The sequence below is a fragment of the Marmota monax genome, unplaced genomic scaffold (genome assembly GCF_021218885.2).
Source record: "Marmota monax isolate L192 unplaced genomic scaffold, Marmota_monax_Labrador192_F-V1.1 WCK01_AAM20220418_F8-fsc00035, whole genome shotgun sequence".
Lineage (NCBI taxonomy): Eukaryota > Metazoa > Chordata > Mammalia > Rodentia > Sciuridae > Marmota > Marmota monax.
Window position 1 is genome coordinate 11,620,365 of NW_026691961.1, and position 6,981 is coordinate 11,627,345.

Here is a 6,981-nt window from a genome sequence, read left to right on the forward strand (position 1 = left end):
GCAGGGGGTCTCTGCCTCACCTGGGATGCCCTTTGCTATGCTGTGATGTCGCAGGAAGACCCTCACCAGGATTTTCTTCCTACAGGTCTCGGGTATTTTGTTATAGCAAAGAAAACGGATTAAAACAGGGAGGCAGCCAAGGGCTTGGGGGTAGTTTGGTTATTGGGAGAAGCTCCTGGGAGAACTGAAACGTGAGGAGGAGACGCAGAGGGATGGGGCAGAGCCTTCCTGCGGAGGGAAGTATGTGCAGAGGCTGAGGTGGGGACGCTGGTGTTGGTGGGCACACAGAGGAGTCCGGGGTAGCTGGCATGAGACGGCAAGAGGGAGGGAGGTGTGGACAGGTGCTGGGGACGCTGAGGCTCCCCGGGGGTTGCATCCCCTGCTAAGAGCAGAGGTTGGGGTGTCAGAGGACGGTGAGCAGTCTGTTGTTGTGCGCTCGAGTGTCCTTAGTGTCTTAGCCTGCCGCAACAAGACACCGCAGCCTGGGTCGTCCGCAAAGGACAGAGGCGTATCTGTCATGGCGCTGGAGGCTGAGAAACTAAGATCCAGGGGCTGCACCTCAGTGTGGTCGAGGGTGTCACAAGGCAGGAGAGCCCTGGAGAGAGAGGGCGGGGGCCGAGCCCATGCTCACTTTTGTAACCAGCCACTCCCGAGGTGACTGACCCACCAAGTGTCCGGACGCTGATCGGAGCCCTGCCTGAGGGCCCTTAAAGGGCCCGCTTTCTGCCATCACAGTGACAAGTCAATTTCTCCATGATTTTTGAAGGGGACATTGACACCACAGCGGCTCTTATTGTTATGGGGAGAGGCAGGTGAGGTCAGCAGATGGGGGCGAGGGGTAGCAAACCCAGGATGTTCTTGGGGGCAAGGGTGGGTGAGGTGGTACAGAGGGCTGCAGCACGGGCACGGGGATCAGACTGTCCGGGGCAGCAAGAGGAGGGGCACGGACAAGGCCCAGCCTATGGACGAGGAAGCTGGGAGGTCCACGTGTGCCGACTGTGTGTGTGTGTGTGTGTGTGTGTGTGTCCCAGTGGTCGGGGCCACCCTTGGGTCCAGCAGGAGCAAGGCTCTCGAGTGTGCTTCCTCAGCCTGCCCGAGGGTCTGGGCAGGGGACCTGCTGCTCAGGGTCTCCTGGAAGCCCCTGTTCCCTTTCTTCAGGTCTGGCTGGGGCCTGCCTGTTTTGAAGCTCCTGTAGGTGGCAGCAGAAGCCCAGCCAAACCACCTGTGCAGGCCAGCCAGAGGGGACAGGTGGCAGGCGGCAGAGGCTGGGCCTGCCTTATCTCCTCGGTGGTTAGTGGTTAGGCCAGACCCGGGGTGCAGCAGGCAGCAGCCACATTAGCGGATGCAGCAGGCAGCAGCCACATTAGCGGAGTCCTCTATTGAGGACCTCTGTGAGACGGCAGCCCTGCTGCAGAGTCGGATCCCCCGTCAGGAGGCTCCAGCCTGTTCCTGGCCTCAGGGGACCCTGAGACCTCGCCAGAGCAGGGAGGCCAGGGAGCAGGCTGAGCCTGATTAAGAAGCTGGTTCTGGAAGAGATGAACAGATCCCCCCACCACCACATGGAGTTCTGATCTTATCTACGATTGCTTTGGTTTTTCTATTTAGAAGTGTCTAAAAGCACATCTTTCCCCTCAAATAACCTCCCTCCCTTCCCTGGTGCTGGGCGGCTGTCCTAAGTGTGCATTTCAGCTGCTGATGGGTCAAGGGTGGAACAGCACGGTGGTTAAGAGCACAGGATTTGCCACCATGTGGCCTGGCCTGGAGCCCTGGCCCTGCCATTCACTGCTGTGTGACTTCAGGCAAGGGGATTAGCCTCTCTGTGCAGAGTCTCCTCAGTGGAGAGCCTCATGTTTGTACTCGTTTCTTGTTCTTGTGGGAAGATCCAGGAAGACCTTCAGTTTTGTGGACAGACGTGTGCTCCTGAGAAGTCATTCTAACCCTCAGCCCTGGCTCTCTTTTAATGTCAGCTTTACAGAGAGAATTTTTGTGCTGTATGATTTGCCCACTTAATAGACACGGACAGGACAGTGGTTTCAAGTTGTGTGACCATCACCACCACTAGTCTTAGCACATCTGGGTTACCTGTTAGCTGTCCATCCCCAGCCCTCCAGCCCCGTCGACCCCTAAGTCATCCCCTGTGTCCTTGGCTTGGCCTGTCCTGGGCATCTCGACGACATAGCCTCCTCCTCTGCTGGGCGATGGCCTGCCCTTCCTCCCTGTTGCAGTGGGGGAGCTGGCCCCAGGCCCGTCTGGGGCTGTCTCCCGGGAGGGGCAGCCTCTCTGGTGGAGGCGGAGGAGAGCCGCCAGCCCTCACTGCTCACAGCACAAGCCGACTGGCTCCAGATTACTCACTCCAAACTCAATCTGCGGCAGCAGCCATGTCCCTGGGGCACGTAACTGGATTGCTCCCAGCCGGCCCCGTCCCAAGAGCCGGAGCACACAGCCAGCAGCTTCCCTGGGACCCGACAGCTGTTGGCCGTGAGGTGGGGCCTGCTGGGCTCCTTGTGTGGCCCCGAGTGCTTGTCCAGCCTGGTCCAGGCCCCCGGGCAACAAGGATGCCCTTAGCAATAGTGGTCAGGCCCTGCCGAGAGGGTCCTCCTGCTGCAGGACTGGCGCCTGCTGTCGGGACCAGACGTGCCAACCTCTGAGCAAGGCAGGGGATGTGCTCCTGTGCCTGTCACCCGTGTCTTCCTGAAAGCGCGCGCTTGGTCTGTTGAGAGGGAGGCCCGTGCCCCTGGGAGCCAACCAGAGGCAGACGCACCAGCCCCGTCTGCCGAGCACTGCGAGGTGGCAGACGCCATGGAGGGCACCAGCCTGTGTGCAGCGGGGTGGGTGAAGAGCTGGATCAGCCCCTCCTCAGAGAAGGACATGAGTCCGGGAGGTCTGAGCAGGCGCTGGTCCCCAGGGGAGAGCTGCAGAACCCATGCTGACCCAGCAAGGGAAGAAGGGGACCATTTCTGTGACATTGAGGGAGGGTGGCAGTTGCTGGCGGCTGGGGTCATGGGTTTGGAGGGTGAGAGCCAAAGGCCACAGCGTTTCTTTTAGGGCTGATGAAAACATTCGGAAACTGCCTGGGCGATGGTTGTGGGACTCTGTGCTCCAGTTAAACGTCCACTGAATGGGTGGACCCTGTGCCGTGGACCAATGACGCAGTGGGGACTTGGCCTTGCGGCTGCCAAGCCTCATGTCACCACCCCCACCCCCATCCTCTGCTTGAAACCTGGAAGCTCCCACCTGCCCGTGTGACTGCGGGGCGTCAGATGACCCTGAACCAGATGGCGAAGCGCTGGGACCAAAACCTGGGTCCGCCGCCGGTGACCACTGTCTTATTCTGCTTGTGTCACCACTCAGAACCCAGGGACTGTCCTCTCGATTTCTGTTGCAGCTGCTTGTTCTCACGGGGTGGACAGAGTCTGACCCAGCAGGTCTGGGAAACCCATAGATCGAAGATCTGGGCAGCTGCTGTGAGGGGCAGAGCCCTACCCCAGGGTCTCCTGCTCCTGTGGTGCTCCGGCTTCAAGAGGAGTCTATGCATGGCCGCCACCCCACCTGCACCAGCCCCTGGGCCTCATCGTGCAGGGTATCTTCTCCAGCCTCAAGTTGAGTGACAGAAGACCAGCTCACATTTCCAGGGAGCAGGAGAGGGAGAAAACCTCATTCCACCTTGATTTCGAGGCCAGCAGGCTTTGGGGGAATGCCCCTGGGGGTGTCTGGTGCGTCTGGGTGGGCTGGAGCCCTGCTTGCTGGATATATCTGGTAGCAGAGGAGGCCCAGGACCACCCCACCCCTCATCCTGCCCCTAAATCTGTGTGGCAGACCTTGCCTATCTCCCCACCCCCAGACCCACCGAGAGCTTGGGGACCAGTGTCCACACCAGCTGGGACAGGAGGAGATCTGGATCTCAGGCTGGCTGTGGGAGTCCTGGACCTTCAGCTCCACGGGGATGAGAAGCTGCAGCCCTTGGCTTACCTGAGTCCACCCCACTCTGGACGCCTCCCCTGCAGGCCTGCCAGCTTGCTTTGGGTCCATTACTGGGCCTCTTTCCCTCAGTGCCGGTGTGTGTGGGACCTCTGCAGCCAGGGACCTCATCCCACCCTCCCAGCGCTCAGTGCCTGTCTGCAGGGCCACCTGCTCAGGCCCGTGGGGGGGACGCTGGGCGGCCCTGCAGTGGGGGACAGACATCCCCAGCTCCCCTGCCCTCTCTCCTTGCCTTAGGCCTTCTCTGACTCCACCGACTGTTTTTATCCCCCACCTCTCCCCACCCCTCCCCACCCCTCCCCACCCCGGGGCCATTGAACCTCCATCCTTTCTGAAGTCCAGGTAAGTAAAGCCAGACCAGAGAAAAACAAACAAATCAGGAATGTCCCCAGTGCAAAATGAATATAAATAAGTTTGCAAACACTTCTGCTCGCCCACTGATTGCTCACACACTGCTCCCCAGATGCCGCCAGCCGGCTCAGCTCTGTGGAAGTTAATGATAAATTAAACCTATTAATCACCCCCAGTGGTGAGGCCAGCCCGAGGCTACCCGGGGAGGGCGGCTGCAGGAGGGAGATGAAGCTGGGGCAGGGGTCGGGGTGCGAGTTGGCAGCCCCCAGTCTCCCCCATCTCTAAGACCCTGCTCGCTGCTCGTGTGATGTGGCCCCTGTCCTTTCAAAAGTCCTCCTCCACGGCGGGAGCCTGGCTTTCCACACCCTCCACCTGCCCTAGTCTGGCATGGACCTAGGCGGCTCTCGGAAGCCCGTCCACTAGACACCTGACCTGGACTCTGTGAGCCCTGGAGCGTGGCTGCCGGCTTTGAATCCTGGCTCTGCAGTTAGCCACGGGCAGCCTCCCTGGGCCCCGGTTTCCTGGTCTGTAGAGTGGGTTGGGAAGTGCTGCTGCTCAGGCTGTGCTGAGGATGAAGAGAGGGACTGCAGCTGAAGTGTAATGACGTGGCGGCACAGCCTGCAAGGTCAGCTGTGCCACCAGAGCTGCTGTGACGGTCACTCCTGCCATTTGCCAGGTCTGGAGGCATCTCCTGTGCCTGTTGGCCGGTTGCCTCTGGTGTGAATGATTTTCTTGGCTCGGTTCCCGCCAGTTTCCCTGTCGGGGAGCAGCACAGGTGGGTCCTTGGTAAACGTGGTGAATGAGCCAGGCATCGCATGGGAATGGGGCGGAGGTGACCGCCTGGCGTCGGCAGGGAGACCCTGTGCTCTGCTTTCTGGGTGTGGATTGCATCATGTCCTCCCTAGAGATGCGTTGAAGCCCTAGCCCTGTGCACTCAGGAAGGGGACCTTATTTGGGAAAAGTGTCTTTGCCGCTTAGTCAGGCTGGGATGGGTCCTACTGGAGTGGGGCACACCCTGGTCCTGTGGCCACTGCTGTGACAGAAGGAGAGGGTTGTGCTGGGGGCAGAGCTGCGTGAAGATGGGCAGGGACGGGTGGTGCCTCCAGAGCCGATGAGTGACAGTGGCTGCTGGGAGCCTGCAGAAGCCCGGAGGGACGAGGCCTCTCTTGTAGAGCACAGCCCTGAATTGAGACTGTGTTCTCCAGAACTGCCTGGGGGTGAGTGCGCATTGCCCTTGGCCATCTGGCCTGTGGTCATTTGTTAGCTGGGAAGCTGACCGAGCACAGATCCAAGGATGCGGTGTCCTGTCAAAGGTGGGGAGCCTGTGGGCATCCTGAGAACGGTCCCCGTGCCTTCTGACAGGCTGGCTCTCTGTTCCTACTCGGCCAGCACATAGCAGCTTGGCAGCTTCGTACCGCACACTTAGGATCCCACGGTTTCTGTGGGCAGGAGTCCGGGCGCGGCCTAGCTGGGCCTCTGCTTCTGGGTCTTGTGGCCTGGAGTCAAGGTGCGCTGGCTCAGCCTGGGCTCTTGTCAGAGGCTCTACTGGGCACCCTCAGTCCTTTGTGGCCGTCACACCCAGGGTCAGTTCTGTGCTGTTCATGGGTCCCTTGCAGGTCCTTGCCATGAATGGCTCCCCTCCTGGACTTGGCCTCTTGCTTCATGAAGGCTGCCAAGGATGGCAGAGGGACAGTGTTTTTGCCTCGTGGACATCGAGTCTCCACTGGGTGTGAGCAGCATGTTGTCTGTCCACAGGAAGCCACTGGCCCTGCACATATTTGAGGGGAGGAGCCACATGGGTGGCCACAGACAGTGGGTCACAGGGCCTCCTGTGTGTGTCCCTACAAAAGCTGAGGGCTGCTGTCCTCTGGCACCTGGTAGGATGATGCTCTTGAGGCCAAGCAGACGTGGAGGCGGTTTCCATGGCGACCACCAGCCTGGGTTCTCGTGTCTCTGGCTGTGGGATGTGGGGCATCCTGCCCACTGTCTCTGGCTGCGGATGGCTTACACTCAAGGGCCTGGCGGTGGCCGGGTGGTGGCCTGGTGGTGGCCTGGTGGTGGCCGGGTGCTCTTTGCTTATGTTCTCCTGAGCACGGCCGTGTCCGAGGCCCTGGGAACAGGCATTTAGCTAGACCTGGGGGAGTGTCCACCCCCATGGGTCTGTGAGGCCCAGTAGGGAGACTTAGAAATGAAACAACCCACACATCCCGGAGCCTGTTGCCCTCTGGGGTTTGTACTTGGATGTCCAGATGCAGGGCGGTGTGAGAGCATGAAGCGTGGGGGTCTGACCAGGCCACCCAAGAGGGCAGGTGAACCAGCACAGGGGAAGGGAGAGTCTGATCAGGGTGCCTGGCTCTGCAGCTGGGCAAACCTGTGCTCCCTGGGGGCCAAGAGAACGCCAGTGTTCGCTCCCACCACCACCACGGCCCCTCCACCCTGACTCTAGGTCTCAAGAGGGCAGGGGACTTGGCCACTGTCCTGAACTCTACCTCCAGCACTGAACACTGTGCCTGGATGGTCGTTGGCGCTCACGGCACAGCTGTTAACTGAGGCAGAAGGCGGGCGGTGGGAGGAGCAGGGGAGCGTGGGGCGAGATGGTGCCAGCCTCCCGGCTTGCTCTCAGATCCAGGGAGCAGTGGGACAGACGTCCTC